This window comes from Hypomesus nipponensis, chromosome 9 (assembly GCF_054491055.1).
Source record: "Hypomesus nipponensis isolate SF chromosome 9, ASM5449105v1, whole genome shotgun sequence".
NCBI lineage: Eukaryota > Metazoa > Chordata > Actinopteri > Osmeriformes > Osmeridae > Hypomesus > Hypomesus nipponensis.
In genome coordinates, this window is record NC_140369.1 from 24931956 (window position 1) to 24955988 (window position 24033).

A 24033-nucleotide genomic window follows, 5' to 3' on the forward strand; every position below is an offset into this window, starting at 1 on the left:
TGTTTATGGACCTAAAAAAGGCCTTTGACACCGTGAACCACAATATACTCTTGAATAAATTCACCACCTTCAACTTCTCTGAACATGCTATTGGCTGGTTTGCATCATATCTGGATCATAGAGAGCAACGTGTTAAAATAAACACTCAACGCCACTACAATCCACAATGGGTATCCCACAGGGCTCCATCTTGGGGCCTCTGCTCTTTAGTTTATATATAAAGGATTTACAAACATGCTGTCAGTCAGCCAATTGTCAAATGTACGCTGACGACACAGTAATTTATGCATCAGCCAGGACACCAAGTGCAGCAGCAGAGACCCTGACCAAAGAAATGGAGGGTATATCCCAGTGGCTCAAAGATAACCATCTGACGCTCAACGTCAAAAAGACTGTATCTATGTGCTTCTCTATGTAACTGGGTAGCGCTAGGACCCTGGAACTTCTAGCTAACTCACAGCTGGCACTCATTCCTTAATGAGCGCCAGCGATAGTTTAAGTAGTGGTAGGTATTGGAGGCAATTATTGCTGTGTGGCTAACCTAGTGCTTTAGGCATCGGCACCAAAGATTCAGGTAGGCTGGCAACGCATTACATTGGTTTCACTGGTATTAGCCATATGTTGACTGTAACTGACTAACTATTGTTGTACCAATCAGTGAAACTTTTCCTTAGTGGGATATTGACTGTGGACATCCGAGTGCGGGTTCCAAACGTATCAGTGGGTTTGGTGCCGACCTCACTGTTTTTCCCACATTTTTGTTTATCTTTTGTTTTCAAGTTGTTTGATTTGTGGAGTGGTTTGTTGTGTTTACCTTGTGTGCTGTGGTTTGCCGTGAACTATTTTTATAACGTACCATTACATACCATTTGATTTTCCTACTGTGTATAAAATAAACCTTTGTATAGTTTTGATGCCACAGTCTCTGTACAGTTCATTTGATTGGACAGAACAGAAGTCTGAGATATAGTATTTCCAACTAAGGGTCTCTCACCCCATCTGTGAGAGTGGCGTAGTCTAACCTCCCCGCCACATCTATAAGAGGGAAAGCCAAGTGTACTATAAAAATAGACCAAGGGGCAATAGAGGAAGTTGAGAAATGTGTAGGTATTATTTTGGATTTATAAACACATTAACAAATTCTGTAAGACTGTCCGGACAAACCTAAACTGTTTCAGAATGATAAGGCATCACATACCTGTCAAGGCAGCTTTACAGATTCTTCATGCCATGATACTCTCATTTATCCTACTGTGTTACTGTATGTGGCCAAGCCTCCCAGACAACAGTCAAACCATCACATCATTACACAAACAGGCACTGAAATAATTGATCAGAAACCAACAATGTGGTACTGTTTGATTGTACAGAAATACAAGCTTTTTAATTTTGATTGCTTTATGAGGTTCTCTTTTATTAAACTGACTTTAACTAATATAGCTCCAGCCGTACTGCACCCGACTACATCAAGTCTCTCCTGCAGCCTTACACCCCCACCCGTCACCTACGGTCTTCTTCAGACAACTGCCTGGTGGTCCCACCGCTAAAAATCTCCCGGTCCCAACACACGCTTTTCTCCTGCCTGGCCCCCCAATGGTGGAACCAGCTCACCACCTCCATCAGGGACACTTGACTGTCTCCCCACCTTCAAGAAAAGGCTCAAGACGCACTTGTTCCGACAACGGCACTTAGGAATGCTTGGCTGGACCTGATGTTAGTTTCCTCCAGGATCACAATGACTCTTATTGAGTGACTTGATGCTCTTGTAGGTTAGTTATAACGAAGTTAAGTCTTGTACTTGCTCTGAAATATTTTACTGTTGATTGTTCTTCTAGAGGTACAGTCCTGCACTTTTTGTCGTTCATGTTGTTTTAATTTGTAACTTGTATAACTGCATGCTCTTATGGGTCTTCCCTTTTGGCACTTGTTTAGTTCTTTCACAATGTATGCTTCATGTTTTGGCTGCTTGCAATGTTTGGGACTACCTCGTTGTTATGATCAGTGACCTATGCTCTTTTGTAAAGCTCTCTCTTGGAAGTCGCTTTGGATAAAAGCGTCTGCTAAATGCGTAAATGTACTCTGTCCTTTTGTGACAAAAACCAATACAAGGAGAGTGGCCACTAGGGGAGCAGTGGGCATCTGCAGAGCAGAGGAGCGCAAAACCACTTTCAGACAGTCATGTTTTTCAGTGATAGGGACGCATTTTTTGAATAATTTACCAACTGAAATAAAAACACAAACAGAACTGAAAACATTTAATAGAAAGGTGAAACACTTGAAAGAAAACCAAACATGTAGCCACTGAGTCAGGTCCATAAATACAGGACACATACTCTGCTGTCCCTGTTGTAATGTATTGTGTTGTTACGTCCCTGTTATATATACTAATATATTGCATCTGCTGCATGATTGTGTAACTCACACTATGTAGTAAATTATATTTCCATTAACTTCTTAGAAAGGCCTGACCAGGGACTGGGGTTGCAAATGAGCCTATTGGCTAAAAACCTTTTACGCAGCACATCTACAACATATTGTTATTGATGTATGTAATAATGTGCGGTGCATTGTCCCTGACAAATAAACTAATACATTATCAGAAGCCCTGGGTTGATGCCGGGGTCCGGGCCAACCTGAGAGCCCGGTCTGTCGCCTTTAACTCTGGGGACCCTGATCAGTACAGGAAGGCTAGATACGACCTTCTGAAGGCCATCAAAGCAGCAAAAAGGACTTACAGGACTAAGGTGGAGTCCAGCTACCATGGCTCTGACCCCAGGTGCATGTGGAGTGGACTTAAAGCCATTACAGACTACAAAGGGAGAGGCTCCAGTGAGACCCAGTCCTGAGGGCCTAGCCAGTGGTGTGACTACAGTAACTGTAGCTGAGGCATTGCTCCAAAAAGCTCAACCCTCGCAAGGCACCTGGTCCAGATGGCATATCAGGTGCTGCGCGGACCAGCTGGCAGGGGTCTTCAGTGACATCTTCCACCTCTCCCTCAGTCTGTCTGTACTCCCCACCTGCTTCAAGAGGACCACCATTATCCCTGTGCCCAAGAACACCAAAGTCACCTGCATGAACGACTATCACCCGATAGCACTGACCTCTGTCATCAGGAAGTGCTTTGAGCGGCTAGTCAAATCATTCATCTGCTCCTCGCTGCCTCCCACAATGTACATTGATACATTTCTCACTACTATATATATATATATATATATACTACTATAGAATATTTCACTGTTGCTGATAGTTGCTGTACCCCACTTGTCTTAGGTTAGTATAGCTCCAGAAGGTCAGTATTGGTCATTATGTGTATTAGAGTATATTAGTGTATTATATTGTATGGTTAACTATTGTCAAAGGATCCTCACTGAACCTTCGTTTTGAAGTACTTTGAAGAAATGATGAATAAACAAAAAAAGAGTGATGCTTATTAGAGATAATGTGCATTTGCATTACTATGTGTTTGTGACTTTCTTGCATACGTATATCAAGTTTTGCATTAAGATGTGTTTAGAATTTCTTCCGTACGTATATTGATTTACTGGGTCATATGAGCATTTGCATAAGGTGGTTTTAGAAATGGCTTGCATATGTATACAGAATTATAATATGTGCATTGGCATTAAATGTGTTATTAGAGAATGGCTTGCATATGTTTTAAGATGTGTTAGAAATAGCTTGCATAATGGTTTTAGAGCTTTTTTACCTTTTCCATATGAATAAAAAATTGTTTACAGATGTATATTTTAGATAAAATGAGTTTTGAATGCTTGCTGGTAAAAAGTTTGAGTTAGAATTAGTGCTGTCAAACGATTAAAATATTTAATCGCGATTAATCGCATTAATGTCATAGTTAACTCGCGATTAATCACAATTAATCGCACATTTTTATCTATTCTAAATGTCCCTGATTTTTTTTTTGTCCCAATCTTTTTTCAAATTTTAATGCTCTTATCAACATAGAAAAGTGGTTCGGATTGCTTTGTGCAAAAAAAAAAAATAATTGAAAACAACATTGCAATCGCCTGGCTTTGACGAGGGGGCAGAGAATTCGCATCAGCTGTGTGCTTGGCCATCAAGTGGTATTTTAGACTGGACGTGCTTCGATGATAGCTCAGTTTACAACGACAAAACACACAGATCACTGGTCTTGTCAATAGAACCATTTGGCAACTTTTTAAAAGCAAACTTTCCATTCAGAATCTTATTGGCATCCATTTCGGCATCTCGCGCTCGTCATCCACTCAAAACGTAACGTTAGCCTACTACCAGAGAATGTCTAATATCCGTAAACGGGCTCTGCTACTACCCTTTAGCCAGCTCGCAAGCCAAACGAGTGTTTGGCGTGCCTGTTGTTTTGTTTCCGGTCTAGCTAGATCCGGTGTGGTGTTGTAGTTTTTCTAACGTCGGTAGTTGTTGCAACAGCATGTGAAACAAACTACAAAGTTTGCTAGGCCAAAAAGAGCGTTAATCGCACGATAAAATAATTGACGCCGTTAATTTGGGTTTGCGTTAACGCCGTTAATAACGCGTTAAACTGACAGCACTAGTTAGAATGCTTTCAGTGTGACAGTTTGGAACTATTTTACATAGGATGTGGTAAAAACTGCTTGCATAGAGAAAACCGGATCTCCAGATCTTGAGAGACACACAGTGACCAGCTACTTTGACAGCTACTTTAGTCAACGACGCAAGTGTCATTCCTAGTTTGCACTCGACGCAAAGCCGACTTTTCCCTCCACAGACGCACGTCGAAATGAGTTTGCGCTCACGTGGGCGGTTCAGCGAAAAAGGAGGCGTGTTCTGGCGCAAACGTTCCCTGGTGCTATTTTGCAGTTTCCGAAAACCAATTCCGCCACTGACCAGGAAAAACGTGGTTTAAAGTCATTGGCGTATTATTCAGATGCTATTTTAAGGGCGCAAGCTTGGTCCGTGCGCACTGCTGGCAAGGCCAGGGTCTTCTTTCTGCGAAACTACGTTACATTGTTCTGATTTATGGCGTGTTACATTTCTTCAATGATTACAAAAAGATTTTCATGAGAAATCTCTATGTATGTGAACTTGATTTGTAACAATTGTGGCAATCTCCTCCCACTCCTGTTTAACCAAAGCTAATTTGGTTAGGTTTCTTCTCCCATGCCCATCAGAATCAGAATTCGGTTTATTCGCCATGAAGCTTATGTTACACAAATACGCGATTTGCTGTGGTAGGAAGGTGCAAACAATAAACATATGCTGGTATAAATTAAGTACATTACTTAAACTAATTCTAAGAACTAAACAATTTTAAAATATAACAATTAAAAAAAAATGTATATATGTAAAAATAAGAATAATAATTTGAATGAGTAGCATGAGTGGGCAATTTAGTGCAATGAGAAAACTGCTCTGCTTTTCTCATACAATGTCACTTCTCTATCTTGTACGGCCCTGACGACAACGTCGATCTCCTCGGCTGTGAACCTCTGGCGTGCGCCTGGCAAATCCGCCGTTATAATAGCAATTCGCTATGGTTTCTTCTCCTATCTCCATCAAGATCAGAATCAGAATTCGGTTTACTCGCCATGAAGCCTATGTTACACAAACACGGAATTTAATGTGGCAGGAAGGCGCAAACAATAAACATATAGGGCCTACCGTTTCTTAAATTAAGTAAAAAATACAATAGTTCAACGAATTCTAAGAACTAAACAATTTAAAAAATTACAATTTAAAAAAATAAAAAATATATATAAAGATAAGAATTTGAATGAGCAGCATGAGCGGGCAGTTTAGTGCAATGAAAAACTGCTCTGCCTTTCCCATACAATGTCATTTCTCTATCTTTTACGGCCCTGACGAGAACGTCGGTCTCCTCGGCTGTGAACTGCTCCTGGCCCGCCTGGCAAATCCGCCGTTATAATAGCAATCCGCCATGGAACAAGTGCTGCTCTTAAAGGGAATGTGAGATGATGCTCTGATTGGTTTATTGCACGTTACGCCCAAACCACACCCATTAGTAATGTAGCTACTTCAGACCAACCCTTTTTAGATTTGCGCCAGGGGCAAAGTCATTTATCCCGCCGGTATAATGGCAACAGCGGCGGAGTCCCGCCCACAAAGTTACTTGCGCTTTGCATTTTGATACTTGCGTTTCAGATCGTCAAAATAGGGGGGCTGATGTTATAAAGCCCAGTGACGTTACGACATTGTGGTTTGGTTTGGTGTCGATTCCCTCAGAGGGAGCCGCTAGCAAACCCAAAACTAAACGTGTGATCTCCGTGCATGAACCTGGGGAACCGTGAGACCCCGAGCGTGACTGGATCACACAGGCCAGTATAGTTGAGGGTTGGTCCAAAAGCTGATCATCGCCGCACACACAGTTCTCTCGCTGTGAGCCCAGCGCATCGTTCAACACAATTTTTTTTTTGCTTATCATAGATGTAATCTATGTTCTAAGTACTTATATGTTTGTTATGTCAGATTGCTTTGTATTGTCTTGTCCCAAGAATTTCAGTGCCCAGTCTGACTTTGTTGTTCTGTGTACCTGACAATAAAATACTTCATGTGTTTTGTGTTCGTCATCACTCTGCCGAACGACTTCTAGTAATCCGGTATGACTGGTCACAGAGCGTTCTGTTTGGTAATGTACTGTACAGAATAAATAATGTGTATTAATCCGGCATCTTGAATGTTCACAGTGTCTTCAAAACTTCCTTGACACTTCCTTGAGAGATTAGGTTGGTTTAGGGCAGTTCTATGGGCGTGTGTAAAGGCCTCTGCAATATTGCTTGTAGAAAGGGCTATACAAATAACATTTGATTTGAAAACAATGACACGGTAGTCAGTAACCAATGTGAAACATTAATCTGCCTGAAAAGCTGATTTCACTGTGCTGGATTGAACCTTTGGAATATTCCAGAAAACAATCCTGTCTATACTGAGACATCATGTGGTCATCCTGAGGTATTTCTATGATGTATTATAATTATGAGAAGGATTACAAACACTAATACCCTCTGGATGTAGACATAAAGAATATGAGTCTGTCATTTTCCTCTCAAACACCAAGAAGTTTTGATCAGTCAGAGGACTGTCTGTCCAGGTTTGCTGACTTTCCTTTTATCTCAAATGGAATCGTACCAAACTATAGTGTCAGAAATGTTACATGCAGTGCACCTTTTTCTTTGTCTTTCTTTCCTTTTTAAAAAAGTGGAGAAGGACCAAATTGAGGGAGGAACAGAAGGGTAAAATCGTCCTTCTCCACTTTTTTAAAGAGTAAAGAAAAAAGGTGCAGTGGTCTCCTCATTCTTTCCAGAGCTATAGTAGTACAATGCACCAAGAAAGTATTAACATATTACATCCAATAGCAAGTCTGTCAGTATACTGTCTGTCTACAATAATATAATAAAGTATGTATGTATAGTATGTAGTATGTCTTAAATATATTCCTGTCCCATCCTGATCTGTTTCACCCATCTCATGTTTGTCTCCACTCCCTCCAGGTGTCTCCCATCTTCCTTCCTATCCTCATTTATCCCTGTGTTTTCTGTTTGGGGTCAGTTCTTCTTGTTTGTCAAGCCTACAATACCAGCATGTTTTTCTCTACCTCCTTTAGTCTTTTCTGCCTCTTAGTTCCCCTGGTCCTTACATCCTGCCTGGCCTGACTCTGAGTCTGCCTGCTGCCCTGTACCTGAATGACTCTGTCTTGTGGATGACAAACCTAGCCTGCCCTGAATAGTCTTTTACGACCCCCTTGTACCTTTATTAGACCACAAAAATACAACCAGTGTGTGGTGTGTGACTCAGTGTGTGGTGTGACATTTTAACAGACTATTGTCTCATGTAGAACATAAATACAGACCTCAGTGTCTCCAGCTTGCAGAGTGGATTCCCCAGCCCAGCAGAGAGCAGTTTCATGCCAGCATCCTTCAGATCATTGTTACTTAGCTCCAGTTGTCTCAGGAAGGAGGCTGACTTCAGAGCTGAGCTCAGAGAAGCACAGCCTTCCTCTGTGATGTGACAGCCTGACAGCCTGTAGAAGGTAATCATGATATGGATTACAAACACTACTATCTTCTAGAGGTAGAAATAAAGAATATCAGTCTGATCATTTCCTATGAGTGTTGTTATTTATTAATGTCACCCAGCAGTGAAATGTACATCTCCAAATTTACGCAAGGTCAAAGGCACCAAAGCTAAGATGCGAGTGAAATCTGAAACCCCCAGAACAAGTGACCAATTGTGTTATGCGTAAGATCGAAGACCATCTGTAACTAGACGCACTTGTTCCGGGAGTACAACGGCACTTAGGAATGCTTGATTGGACCTGATGTTAGTTTCCTCCAGGATCACAATGACTCTTAGTAAGAGAATTGTTGCTCTTGTAGGTTAGCTATAACGAAATTAACTGTTGTACTCGCTGTGAAATATTTTACTGTTGATTGTTCTTCTACAGGTACAGTCTTGCAAATTTTGGGTTTATGTTGTCTTAATTTGTAACTTGTATAACTGCATGCTCTTATGGGTCTTCCCTTTGGCACTTGTTTAGTTTTTCACAATGTATGCTTCATCTTATGGCTGCTTGCAATGTTTGGGACTTCCTCATTCTTCTCTTGTACACCTGTTGTTTATTCCATCGACAACAATGCAGTGGAAACTGATTAACTATCCCCTCGGCTACTTAACTGACCAGATCATTATCAGAGAAGTGCAATTTAATTCACGCCATACCCTAATGAAAACTGTTTCTTTAATTTTTTGGAGCAGTGTATTTTAAAGTTGTTCATCACGGCCCGCATCAGATTCAAGACCCTGTTGAGGCAAAGGCACCAAAGCTAAGGTGCAAGTGAAATTTGAAACCCCCAGAACAAGTGACCAATTGTGTTATGCGTAAGATTGAAGACCATCTGTAATTACCAATTTGTATAATACCACATGAAAATAGGTGAGCATTATATAACTGCATGCCTGAGGAGTTAAGATCAGTTGGGTTCCGGAACCTGCTCACGTTTATTGGGATTTTTGTCATCTTGTAGACCAATAAACCGTTTGCATCAAACTTTGCTGAGTTCCAGTGCCGTTTTTTGAACGTTGAAGATGGATTGAAGACTTTGAACATTTTAAACAACAGCACAAAAGCAGCAATAATATGATGTATATCATAATAGTATATCTTAACCCCTGTGTTGGAGCCATTATACAACTTTGTTTTGTTAACATACCACTTTGGTGATGCTAATTAATCAGCAGTTTTATGTTTGAGCACTGGGTGGAGCATTGCCTTTGGGAAGACATAAAGGTGATTAACAGCCAGGGATACACAGGTGTGTGGCTAGGTGGACGAATGGAACTAATCCAGAAATGAAATGGACTGTATTGCTGGTGCTACGGTGAGCAGGCCATCAGGAAAATAAATGGCTCACAGCACAGAAATGCAGACAGATTGTGGACATTGATTATTGGCACGCAGAACACGCGTCCAAGCAAGTGCTTCCCTGCTCCCACCTCATTGGCCTAATGTAGGAGTTGGTAAAAGACTCTACACCTTGTTTTGTCAGAAGGGTCAAACATGTCTGCTATTACATTTAACAGCAGAGAAAACCCCCAAATTGTACTTCAAATGTCTTACTTTTCCTAGTGACCCCAACATTCGTAAAATGTAAAAAAGAATTAACATCACAACAACCACAAAGACACACGTCCACAAGGGAAAGTGATATTATGTGTGCTACTGATTTAGATTACAGAGTCTATAAAGGTGCTGCAGATGATAGTCCCTCCAGTTCTCTCTTTGATGAAGCCATGAGTGCAACTCTGTTGTCTTAATCAACCATACAAATACATTACGGATTATAACTTTACTATTGTCTCATGTAGAACATAAATACAGACCTCAGTGTCTCCAGTTTGCTGAGTGGGTTCCCCAGTCCAGCAGAGAGCAGCTTCATGCCGGCATCCTTCAGATCATTGTTACTTAGCTCCAGTTGTCTCAGGAAGGAAGCTGACTTCAGAGCTGAGCTCAGAGAAGCACAGCCTTCCTCTGTGATGTGACAGCCTGACAGCCTGTAGAAGGTAATCATGATATGGATTACAAACACTACTATCTTCTAGAGGTAGAAATAAAGAATATCAGTCTGATCATTTCCTATGGGTGTTGTGGTGAGTTACTGTTACTGTTGCAAGCTGAAACCAACACGTGGACAAGGTGTTCTCATATAGAGCTTCTCTCCTCTGGAACAGACTTCATGTTTCAATCAGGCAGTAGTGGAGCCAGAGGGGTGGCCGGGGTGGCACTGGACCCCCCTGATATCTGACTGGCCACCCATGGTGCCACCCCAAAATGTCATTCGCTATCCCTGGCAATTGGATGCTGATTAACATTTAATTTATCTTGTTAAAAGAAGCGTTTTTTCATTGAGGATATTTCCACAGTTCACCAGTCAGTCTCAAATCACTACGCCAGCGTCTGATACAGCGCCAGCGACGGAAGACAAGAGCATCATATTACAGTTATCGTTTTAAGGTTTAGCATTGGGGTCGAGGCTTCCTGAACAACATTTTATGAAAGTTGAGTTGCTGGGTCACAGAGCCATAGAAAAAGATGCATATTGGCAATTTGGTTCCATAACAGATTCAGATAAGAGAAATGTCTCTGTTTTTGTTTAGCACTTATAGCTAACAACGAAGCGCAGTTGTCATACTGTGGTGTACTTGATTCAATTTTGTTTTTTTCATTTTCATTTATATAGCACACTTTTAAAATAACAACAGTATCATTTAACCATTTGAAATCTATTGTAATGACCTGACTAGGTCAGAAAGAAACAATCGTCCAGGCATAACCCTTACAAAAAAGGAAATATACTTCAAGTTTATTTTGTAAGTATACTTGGTATAAAAAAGTATACTATTATCATGGTACTTAAAGTATACTAGCAGTGTACTTATTTGTATTCTATTTTTGTACTAAGTAAACTTAATTGGCACACTTTTTAGGTCATTTAGTACACTTATAGTGTATTTGAAGTTTACTTTTGAATACTGTACAGTAGCCTGTGTAGTGCACTTCTAGTTTATGAAGTATACTTCCTAAAGTACTTCAAAGTATACTTTGGAATACTGTAAAGTAACCTGTGTAGTGAACTTTCAGTTCATGAAGTATACTTCCTAAAGTACTTCAAAGTATACCTTGGAATACTCTTAGGTAACCTTTGTAATGCACTTTTAGTTCATAAAGTATACTTCATAAAGTAACTCAAAGTATACTTTTCTATACTTTCAAGAGTACTTTCAATTATTGTAGGTACTTCAAGAAGTAAATGTCCATTTAGTGTGATTTACTAATTTATTAATTAAATTAATTAATTAATCACGTTGTTATTTTGTTCTTCAGTCAGTTTGACAGTATAACCTTTAAATGCATAATGCAACCCTTCTGTTGACTTCTTTTTCAAGTAGCTTTTTCTTTTTAAAATTAATATTCCAATTAATAATTATTAGTATAAGAGTATAGGGCTTACAAATGTTTTGGCAGTAATTAAGGTTACAGCTTCAAAAAAGATTCTATGTGCAATGCATTATAGATTTTCCTGGACATAATGAATAATTAGAATATACAAGATGGATCTAAGAAATGTAACCTGTAACGTACTGTAACAACCCTGTGTTGTAGTTATTGTTTCATACATTCAGAGTTCAGGGGAGACAGTAAGGTTGGGGGGGATGTTGGGTAATGTCGCGGGGTTGAGAAGTTATAAATCAGAGCGACTGTCTTGATATTGCTCTCTTATGTTTTGGCTTGAAGAGTGAGAAGACGTGTTTGATTGACCGTTTCGTTGCTAGCGTGCTAGTTAAGCGGCGTGAGCTGTGGCCAGAACAACAGCCCAGTTGTACAAATAAAGAAAGATAATTGTGGACATCCAAGTCGTCTTGACTCGTTCATACGACCATAGTCGTGGTCATTACAGTACTTTAAAAGTATTTTGACTGTTTTTGCTGTATAATAATAGAAAACGGATATCCTACTCCAGAATAAATGTTATACCGTTTTCTGTTTCTAAGCATACTTCTTAAAAGTATATCAAAAATGAACTATTTTCTAAGAATACTTCTTAAAAGTTTATAAAAAAGTGAACTATTTTCTAAGTATACTTAAAAGTATATCAAAAGTGAACTGTATTCTAAGCATACTTCTTAAAAGTATATCAAAAGTGAAAAAAAGTGAACTATTTTCTAAGTATACTTAAAAGTATATCAAAAGTGAACTGTATTCTAAGCATACTTCTTAAAAGTATATCAAAAGTGAAAAAAATGTTTACGACCCATATTTTAGTATACTTATTAATAAACTTATTTTTTGTAAGGGAAGATGAAGTTCCCGAATTGATTTTTATCAACCACACAGTACCCAGGCTACTAGTAAGCCAAACAGCTGTTTGGCCCTAGCCCACGCTAAATAAAAGAAAGGTAAGTTGATTTAACTTCTTGTAGGCCTACTCGCTGTGAATTATATTAATGTTGTTGCTTGCTTTCCTACAAGTAACGTCTAGCACTTTCGAGGTTCATGTTGTTTAATTGTAATTTATTTAACTGCATGCTCTTATGTTTCTTCCCATTGGCACTTGTTTTCAATGTATGCTTCATGTTTTGGCTAGCCGCAATGAGGCTATCTGAGGGTTTTTTGAGGTTGTTTATGATCATTGACCTATGCACTTTTGTAAAGCTCTCTCTTGGAAGTTGCTTTGGATAAAAGCGTCTGCCAAATGAATAAATGTAAACGTCTGAAAGAAAACACGCACCTTGTATAAATATGCAAAGATTTAGAATGAAAATATATAAAAAAAGGAAAGCTAGGAGTAAGTGACGCTAGCAAAGTTAACTACCTAACATTTGCAGTCTGCCTCTGTACCAAAACTCTTCAGAAGTCTTCTCTTCCACCATCACACAAAGAGATTTAGCAAGTATTAGCTATGTAAAATTATGTATGTTTCAGAGCGTGTACTAATGTGCCTCAAAGAAAAGAAAAACAATGTACGACCAGCGTGTGGTTCAGTGCGTGGTGTGAGATTATAACTATAGTTGAGTCATGTTGAACATGAATACAGACCACAGTGTCTCCAGCTTGCAGAGTGGATTCCCCAGTCCAGCAGAGAGCAGCTTCATGCCTGAATCCCCCAGGTTGTTGTTACTCAAGTCCAGCTGTGTCAGATCTGAGGAGGGGAGAGCTGAGGCCAGCGCTTCACAGCACCGTTCTGAGAGGTTACAGTCATTCAGCCTACATGACATAAGGAGAATGTAAGACATCATCAGAGTCATGTTTTGTATTATAGGAACATATGATAATAATCAAACATATGATGATAATCAAACACTATCCTGATATGTGCTGTTTTAATATCATAATAAAAAAATCATGCCTTATACATACAGGGCAGCTTTTGAGTTTTTGACCACTGGCAGCAGCCTCAGAAGACCTTCCTCTGATCTGGAGTATATCTTCAGGTCAAACACGTCCATCTTCTCTTCTGAAGTCAGCAACACAAAGACCAGAGCTGACCACTGTGTAGATGAGAGCTTCTTCTCACTGGAGAGACTTCCTGAGCTCAGGTAGTGTTGGATCTCCTCCACCAGAGAATGGTCATTCAGTTCATTCAGACAGTGGAACAGATTCATGCATCTTTCTGCAGAGGGATCCTCTCTGATCTTCTCCTTGATGTACTTGACTGTTTCCTCATGTCTCTCTGTCTTGTTACTTTTCTGAGTCAGTAGGCCTCGTAAGTCAGTCTGGTTGGACTCCATTGAGAGGCCCAGGAGGAAGCGGAGGAAAAGGTCCAGCTGTCCATTCTTACTCTGCAAGGCCTTGTCCACAGCACTCTTGTAGAATCTGACTTCTGGTTTCTTTTTTAAAAGAGTCAACCGTTTGTTGGAACTGGAGGCTGATGGAGTCTCAGACATCAGATTCTGCTTGTTGTTGATGAATGATAGAAACACAAACACAGCAGCCAGAAACTCCTGAAAGCTCAGATGGACAAAGCAGAACACCTTCTCCTGGAAGACTTTACCATCCTGTCTGAAGATCTGTGTGAACACTCCTGAGTGCACTGAGGCATCACAGACATTAATGCCACACTCTGTCAGGTCTTTCTCATAGAAAATCAGGTTGCCTTTCTCCAGCTGGTGGAAGGCCAGTTTTCCCAGTGACAGAATACTCTGAATGCTCTCTTCATCCCAGTGTGGATCTGTCTCAGTTTTCCCAGCATACTTCACCTTCTTCTGTTTGGTCTGTAACACCAGGAAGGTTGTGTACATCTCAGTCAGGGTCTTGGGCATCTTCTCTTTCTTCTCTGTTCTCAGCATGTGTTCAAGGACTGTAACAGAAATCCAAGAGAAGACTGGTATGTGGCACATGATGTAGAGGATCCTTGATGTCTTGATGTGTGAGATGATTCTCCTGGCCAGGATCTCATCACTGCATCTCTTCATGATGTACTCATCCTTCTGTGGGTCATTGAACCCTCGTACCTCTGTCACCAGGTCAACACACTCAGAAGGGATCTGATTGGCTGCTGCAGGTCGAGTGGTGATCCAGATGAGAGCAGAGGGAAGCAGCTTTCCTCTGATCAGGTTGGTCAGCAGCACATCCACTGAGGTGGACTCTGTGACATCACACCAGCTCTTGTTCTTTTTGAAGGCTAAGGGCAGTCGACACTCATCCAGACCGTCAAAGACAAACAGAACTTTGTACTTGTTGTAGATGGAGATTCCTGATTCTCTGGTTTCTGAGAAGAAGTGATGGACAAGTTCCATCAGACTGAACTCCTGTCCAGCCAACAAATTCAGCTCTCGAAATGGCAGAGGAAAGATGAACTGGATTTCCTGATTGGCTACTCCTTCAGCCCAGTCTGTGATGAACTTCTGCACAGAGACAGTTTTTCCGATGCCAGCAACTCCTTTTGTCAGAACAATTCTGATAGGTGTATCTCGTCCAGCTGAGGGTTTAAAGATGTTGTTGCATGTGATGGCTGTTTCTGGTCTTGCTGATTTCCTGGATGCTGTCTCAATCTGTCTCACCTCATGTTCTTTATTGACCTCTCCACTCTCACCCTCTGTGATGTAGAGATCTGTGTAGATCTTATTGAGAAGAGTTGGGTTTCCTTGTTTAGCTATGCCCTCAAACACAGTTTCAAACTTCTTCTTTAGTTCAGATTTGAGTTTCTGTCGACAAATCTCAGCACGCTCATCTAAACAAAAAACAACACGTGTGTTTTTGTTAAACGTAGTTTTGATTATTCACAGAGTATGAACTGACAAAGTGTCCTCTACATTCAATTCAAAACATTTTTCTCCAAATCTATGATCATTTATCCGATGCACAATAATGAAGCAGCTTAGTACACTCACACATAGTACAAAGTCATAGGAAGATCTACACAACATTGGGCTGTTCTGAGTCTCATAACTTTCTTTGTCTAACATCATGTAACATCAATCGGTCTGTTACTTTTCTCCAGAGTGTCAGCCAGCTCCTTCTGGTTCATGTTCCTCAGGACGTGCAGTGTGATCTTCAGAGCTCCCTCTCTGGCACTGCTCTCCTGCTTCTGATATTCAGGGTCCACCACTTCCTGGTCCTCCCTCTGACTCTCTAAGCCTTCTGGGAAATCTGAACTCAGAATCCTCTTCATCCTCTTCAGCTCTTCCTTCACAAACCTGATGACAGTCTCCTCAAGCATCTGAAACAGAGAGGGAAGATATCAGATGGACAAGGATATACCTACTAAGTACTTCTAAAGGTTTAAAATGACAATGTCTTGCTTGTACTTTAACACATAACTCACTGTGAATATGGAGGACAAGTCCTCATGGTGACTCTGGTCTGACTCAGACTTCTCCTGTTGATCTCTGAGGACAAGAGATGACATAACTTAACCACATGAACCACATGTACAAGGGCTGATCATCTACTAAAGAGTGTATCATACATAAGCATGAGTGGTAAACTGAACTGTATCCACTCATGCATACACACAGACACACTGTATAAGAGTGATACCATCACTACCAAGTAAAACATCTTCTATACCACTACAAGGCACTATTCCTTTAATTCATTCATCAAAGATAGGAGCACTGTCACCCCCAGGTAAACAAGTGTGTTGTGTTTCAACCAGACACTGAAGAATGACATCAGGGTCCACCTCACACAGGGCTGCATGTTTGCTAGCAGCCTGCTTTAGACACTGCAGCACTCCTCCACCCAGGAGTTGAAGACCTTCTGGTTTCAACCAGTCTAAGTGGGCTGAGCCCCACCTGGTCTGTGCTCATACCAGGCCTGGTACCTATATAACTTTCAGTTTATACTCAGACAAAAAATGCCACAGCCATCAAAACAAGAACAATCATGAATCAACAACCAACATTTTAAAGTGAGGCTTAATCTGGGAAAAAAAACTTTTGTGTAGGCTTACATGTGTGGCCTACAAACACAGACTAAACTTGGCATGTGACTGACTGACTAGTATGCTCTGACCTAGTGCCTGTAGCCTCGGGGAGGGTGCTGCTCTGAGGTCTTGGGGTGGTGCAAGGACTGGGGTCTATTTCCACCTGATCCTGTTTACTCAGCTTTTTAAAGAAGTCTGCTATCTCACCCTTTCTTTTACATTTACATTTACATTTATTCATTTAGCAGACGCTTTTATCCAAAGCGACTTCCAAGAGAGAGCTTTACAAAGTGCATAGGTCACTGATAATAACAACAAGATAGCCCCATAGCATTGCGGGTAGCCAAAAACAAGAAGTACATATTGTGAACAACCAAAAAATAAGTGCTAAAGGGAAGAAACCATAAGAGCATGTAGTTAAGCAAGTTACAATTAAACAACATGAATCTGAAGCTAAGTGCAAGTGTACCTGTAGGAAAGCAATACAAATAGGATTAACTGAAATAGAATACAACAGTTTAAATCAGCTACCACTAACCAACAAGAGCAACAGTCTAAGCAAGTCATTCTGATCGTGAGCAAACCATTCCTAAGTACCGTTGTACTCCCGGAACAATTGCGTCTTGAGCCTTCTCTTGAAGGTGGAGAGACAGTCTGTGTCTCTGATGGAGTTGGGGAGTTGATTCCACCACTGGGGGGCCAAGCAGGAGAAGAGCTTGTGTTGGGAGTGGGCGGTCTTGAGCGGTGGGACCACCAGGCGGTTGTCTGAAGAAGACCGTAGGTGGCGGGTGGGGGTGTAAGGCTGCAGGAGAGACTTGATGTAGTCGGGCGCAGTCCCGTTCACTGCTCGGAAGGTCAGTATCAGGGTCTTGAATCTGATGCGGGCCGTTATGGGTAGCCAGTGGAGGGAGATGAGGAGCGGGGTGACGTGGGAGCGTCTGGGTAGATTGTAGACCAGGCGGGCCGCTGCGTTCTGAATCCTCTGAAGAGGGCGGGTTGCGCATGCTGGGAGACCGGCGAGCAGCGAGTTGCAGTAGTCCAACTTGTCCAAGAGGACAAGCGCTTGGACAAGCAGCTGGGTGGAGTGCTCAGACATGGTGGAGTGCTTTTAATGTTTGAAGTGAACACTAAGCAAAAATAACATGTAGGCTTACACATCCAATTACACACATTTGAGTCCAATCTCAATCTTAAATATATTCCCATTATTATCTTCAATCAACTAGGTTACAGGACTAGATCATGGCTAGCCCTACTCTGAAATACGTATTTCGAACAGGCATTATACAATAGCAAACAGGGTAGCTATTTGACTGCAGCGTTAATCTTTTGTAACGTTAATAAATTGATAAGGCATTTCATCAAGGAATCTTAGCAGTTAAAGTACAAAAATAGTGTAGCGACCCACACCGAAAGACGTGTGTTATGTTAGGCTGTTAGTTGGTTGTTTACCAGTATTCTTCGCGGGGTCCGACATGCCATTCAACCTGCTGTCTGCTAATCACGGGAATGCCCAGAATGTTCGGATGCCGGGCATCCTGGTGGTTGGAGAAGGGGCTTTTATTTAGCGTGGGCTAGGGCCAAACAGCTGTTTGGCTTACTGTGCCTGTGTACCGTGTGGTTAATAAACGTCAATTCAGGAACTTCATCTTATACCTGGACGATTGTTCCTTTCTGACCTAGTCAAGTCATTAAAATAGATTTCAAATGGCTAAAGGATACTGTTGTTTTAAAAGTGTGCTATATAAATGAAAATTTAAAAACGAAATTGAATCAACTACACCACAGTAGGAACTGCGCTGTTAGCTATAGGCCTACTAAGGTAGTGCTAAGTGCTAAACAAAAACATTTCTCTTATCTTAATCTGTTATGGAACCAAATTGCCAATAAGCATCATTTTCTATGGCTCTGCAGCCCAGCAACTGAACTTTCATAACATTTTGTTCAGGAAGCCTCGACCCCAATGCTAAACCTTAAAACGATAACTGTAATATGATGCTCTTGTCTTCCGTCGCTGGCGCTGTATCAGACGCTGGCGTAGTGATTTGTGACTGACTGGTGAACTGTGGAAATGATGTCAAAAGAAACGCTTTGTTTAACAAGATAAATTAATTGTCAATCAGCATCCAATTGCCAGGGATAGTGAATGACATTTTGGGGTGGCACCAGGGGTGGCCAGTCCGATATCAGGGGGGTCCAGTGCCACCCCGGCCACCCCTTTGGCTCCGCGACTGGCAACAAGGAGGTCAAAGGTGTTGATGTGTCTGATGGTGGTTTAGTGGTTAAACCATAGATCCATAAAGAGAAGACCAACACCACATGTTTATGACAGAATATTAAATAACAGCTCCCTCTCCCTCGTGTAGCTCTCCCTCATGGTCTGAACATCAGCCAGGCTTTGAGTTCTGACTTCGTTCAGCAGAAATGTCACATGATGATCTTGAATCTAATGATGACGTTATACTTATTTATTGTGTGTTGTCAATGACTGTGTGTGGCCTACCTACCTGTATACACTATATACAGACGGCTTCTTCACATCATGTCATCTTCATCACATAACATTGAACACCAGCAGAGGTCAGTACATACCCTTCCTCATTAGAAGGTCCTCCTCCATCACTGAACATGAGAGGTGGTTCCATAGACCTGTCACTCTTCATGGACACACAGCTGGGTACAGGTGAGGCTGGTCTCTGCTGTCTCATCCTGTCAACAAACACAACAAAGTGTTTTACAAACATAAATCACTAAAGGAGACACCAGATATATCTTACTGTCCAACATGTGTTGCTGTAGTCATTCATCAGTAGGGTCAGAACCAGGCTTGAATGTTGCTGATCAACTTGAATGAGTCAGACAGGCAGGTTTCCAGACCCGTTGTTACTCTGTATCTTTCACTGTGAACCTTTACCACATGGTCTGTATGTCAGCCAGGCTGGCAGTCAGCAGCTCTAACCCTATGTTTTAGTAGGGATGTGATGAGGGATACTTTAGTATCTACAGTCAGCAGCTCTAACCCTGTGTTTTAGTAGAGATGTGATGAGGGATACTTTAGTATCTACAGTCAGCAGCTCTAACACTGTGTTTTAGTAGGGATGTGATGAGGGATACTTTAGTATCTACAGTCAGCAGCTCTAAACCTGTGTTTTAGTAGGGATTTTCTTTAGGCTTTCACTTCTAACAGTCTTTAAATTATAAATATGTATTTGTTTGTTAATACATTTGTATTTGAGAGACATAACACATTTGATTACAATTGATCTCAGAATTTACACCACAGTGTGTTTCAACCAGACACTGAAGAATGCCATCAGGGTCCACCTCACACAGGGCTGCATGTTTGCTAGCAGCCTGCTTTAGACACTGCAGCACTCCTCCACCCAGGAGTTGAAGACCTTCTGGTCTCAACCAGTCTAAGTGGGCTGAGCCCCGCCCGGTCTGTGCTCATACCAGGCCTGGTACCTGCAGGGCTGGACACTGACTCTCATGCTGTCTGTGTGTGTGTATGGAGGTCATAACTAGAGTCAGATGGCTGAGCGGTGAGGGAGTCGAGCTAGTAATCAGAAGGTTGCCGGATCGATTCCCCGCCGTTCCAAATGACGATGTGTCCTTGGGCAAGGCACTTCACCCTACTTGCCTCGGGGGGAATGTCCCCGTACTTACTGTAAGTCGCTCTGGATAAGAGCGTCTGCTAAATGACTAAAATGTAAAATGTAATGTAACTAGGGTGACCATACATCTGTGTTTGTGTGTGTGTTGTTCTGCAAAGATATTGAATGACCAAATGGTAACCATGCATTGTATTTTGACCAGGGAAGTTGTACTGCTCTGCAGTTTTTTTTGCCAGTTTTTTGTGGCTGTGTTTTGATTGTGTCTCTGTTAATGTCACTCCAACATTAAAGGAGCACAGTGGTTTGGTAGTGGTCTTACAGTACACAACTTAAACATCTTAATGACATAATGTTAAATAACAGCTAGATGTCACTGTGTAATTCTACCACCTGGTCTAAACATTATCAGCCAGGCTATGAGTTCTGACTTTCGTTCAGTAGAAATGTCACATGATGATCATGAATCTAGTGATTACATTATACTTCCAAATATTTATCCCCATAACATTCATAACCAGTAGACATCAGTAGATACCCTTCATCATTAGAAGGCCCTCCTCCATCACTGAATCTGAAAGTTGGAGTGTTATTAATAGGTCATGTTCTTACCTCTGTTCAGTAGTAATGTCTTTGTCTCTGAACACAAGAGGTGGTTCCATGGACCTGTCACTCTTCATGGACACACAGCTGGGTACAGGTGAGGCTGGTCTCTGCTGTCTGATCCTGTCAAACACAACAAAGTGTCTTACAGACATAAATAAGTTTATTAGAATCAGAATCAAAATCTGAAAGGGATTTATTTGCCATGAAAGTTTGTACAGACAAGAATTTGCTTTGGCAGGAAGGTGCATACAATAAACTTATAGGAATCTTAAATTTAAATATGTGGTATAACTATGCTAAGGGTACATAAACTAGCATGCTAAGTGGAATAAAATTAAAATAAAATATACTATAAAATATAAGTTTCCGTAATTTAAGACATTCAATTAAATTAAACAAATCATTTAAAGGAGACACTACAGATATATCATACTGTCTAACATGTGTAGCTATAGTCATTCTTTAGTAGTCAGAACCAGGCTTAAATGTTGCTGTTCAACATGAATGAGAGTCAGACAGGCAGGTTTCCAGACCTGTTGTTACTCTGTATCTCTCACTGTGAACCTTTACCACATGGTCTGTATGTCAGCCAGGCTGGCAGTCAGCAGCTCTAACCCTGTGTTTTAGTAGGGATGTGATGAGGGATGCTTTAGTATCTACAGTCAGCAGCTCTAACCCTGTGTTTTAGTAGGGATGTGATGAGGGATACTTTAGTATCTACAGTCAGCAGCTCTAACCCTGTGTTTTAGTAGGGATGTGATGAGGGATACTTTAGTATCTACAGTCAGCAGCTCTAACCCTGTGTTTTAGTAGAGATGTGATGAGGGATACTTTAGTATCTACAGTCAGCAGCTCTAACCCTGTGTTTTAGTAGAGATTTTACATGATAAAGCAAAGGTCTACATTGGACTTTTAGATTATAAATACTACTTTATACTTTGCTTCACTTAAACAATCGATGTCTTTACCAGTGAGCAGCATGTCCCCTTTCATGGATTCTTTCCAAACATTTTAACAGCTCAGTTTTACCAACAAACAGGTGTTGGCAATGAATGGGTCTGGCCTGACCAACTGTATAAACTTAACAATTAGACAGTAAAGACAGTAAACAGTAGAGATTGAGGCTGGCAGGTTGTGCTATGACAGGAATAAGTAATGTAGCATTGACTCATGTGGGCCCAAATACATTTAACACTATCACTATAATCACATATAAACTATCAGACAAATATATTATAATATAGGAATATTGAGTCCCAGTACAGACGGCTTCTTCACACCATGTCACCTTCATCATATAACATTGAACACCAGCAGAGGTCAGTACATACCCTTCCTCATTAGAAGGTCCTCCTCCATCACTGAACTTGAGAGGTGGTTCCATGGACCAGTCACTCTTCATGGACACACAGCTGGGTACAGGTGAGGCTGGTCTCTGCTGGATTGGGCTTCAACACAACAGAGACAGACCTTCAGTCTCTCATTTATTCTGACTAATGATGATGTCATAATATCACTGCTGAGCTCTGAGATGGAGAACAGTCATGAACAGGTCTGGATTCTCATCTTACCTCTTAGCTTTGGTGTCCATGTCATGTTCCCCAGAGAGACTCATTTTAGAGGCAGTGCCCCCTTCCTCTGTCCCCCCAGAGAGACTCGTTTTAGAGGCAGTGCCCCCTCCTCTCTTTCAAGGACAGAGCTTCTCTCCTCAGGACCTGATTAGAAGGATTTTACAGCCAGACCTGTAGACCTGTAAACAAACAAGTTAGAATCCAACCTTATTAATCTACTACCTCAAGAGAGGAAGGATCAGAATATGTTTTACCCTGATTCACCCTGATAACACCCCTCTATGATGTAAATATGTCACTTAAAACACATACAGAACATAACCTGTTCAGTGATAACACACCGCTGTGACAAAAACAGCTTAAAAACTGCTTCAGTATCTCTGTCATGTATCTCATACTGACATAAGAGAACCACAAGCTCCACTCCATCATACTGCACCATCAGCTGTACTGAGCATTACCTCACTTCCTCTTACAACAAGCTCCACTCCATCATACTGCACCATCAGCTGTACTGAGCACTACCTCACTTCCTCTTACAACAAGCTCCACTCCATCATACTGCACCATCAGCTGTACTGAGCACTACCTCACTTCCTCTTAGAAAACCTTGATGGATCATTATCTATGTTTATATAGTGTTCAGGCTTAGAACTATGTAAGTGTAATTAGTTAGACTTTGTTTCTAAATAACAAACAACACCATGGCTGGTTGATTAAGTGAAACAATCAAAGTTATTTTGATCTAGATAGATCATAGTTGGATTAATTCCAACTTGGTTATGAATGTCGACCATTAGCAAAAGGCTATTTCACTTCCTCTTAGAAACCTCTGGTTAGTTACTAAGATTACATAACTGGAACATCACCTTGCCTGTTAGTGTATGTGCCCACTAATACTGTGAAAGAATATTGTAAAATGACTTACTTTAAAATCTGCTTTTCAGTTTGAAAATCTGCTTTACAGATTCTTGTTGTCACCAAACGGATCCTGTAAAATATATTTTGACTTTCACTTTCACCTACACCTCCCCATGTCAGGCCACACCCACCTCCTTATATGGACCAATAGGAAACAGGAGGAGGAGCTGAAACTTGGTCCTGATAGCAGGAGCTGAGGAGACAAACACACAGGAGAAACACCACACATAAGAAATGTAATTATCAATCACATTTTATTTCATTATATCATAGTTGATTTGAATGAATCCACAACATATGGCTGAGAAGCTACAATTAGATGAATCTATATGTAATGTGTGGTGCTACTGTTCACATTTCAGTATGATATGATTATTAATATCATGGGGTTCTGTTCTGTCTCTGACACCTAAGATGATGATTCAGTTTGTTCTCAGGCAGCTTTGCTTCAGAATAGTTACTTAAAGGAGTATTACAAAGTCTTAGACTGACCTCTAGTGGACAAAAGTGGAACTCCTGAAGCAGATTTCTGGTTTACTTGTTGCTGTTAGTTTCTGAAGCATGTGCACAGTGCTAAATCCATCCATGGTTCCTATGTGGGTCTGTGTGGTGAGTGTTGGTCTGGACTTCTGTGTGGTCTCTATGTAGTCTAATCCACACCTGTACATGTCTCTATGTAGTCTAATCCACACCTGTAGGTCTCTATGTAGTCTAATCCACACCTGTAGGTCTCTATGTAGTCTAATCCACCACACCTGTACAGGTCTCTATGTAGTCTAATCCACACCTGTACAGGTCTCTATGTTGTCTAATCCACCACACCTGTACAGGTCTCTATGTAGTCTAATCCACACCTGTACAGGTCTCTATGTAGTCTAATCCACCACACCTGTACAGGTCTCTATG

General features: G+C 41.1%; 1 pseudogene across 1 annotated transcript; it reads right to left on the bottom strand.

Annotated features, from left to right (window-relative positions):
* Positions 1-7812: 7812 nt before the first annotated feature.
* LOC146273948 (NACHT, LRR and PYD domains-containing protein 3-like) lies at positions 7813-23222 on the bottom strand (annotated as a pseudogene). Its single transcript, XR_014766431.1, has 9 exons — positions 23135-23222; positions 22207-22385; positions 21967-22083; positions 19011-19127; positions 15816-15879; positions 15482-15710; positions 13088-15221; positions 9874-10044; positions 7813-8014 (listed from the first exon to the last, which is right to left on the bottom strand). The product of XR_014766431.1 is annotated as an NACHT, LRR and PYD domains-containing protein 3-like (transcript).
* Positions 23223-24033: the final 811 nt, after the last annotated feature.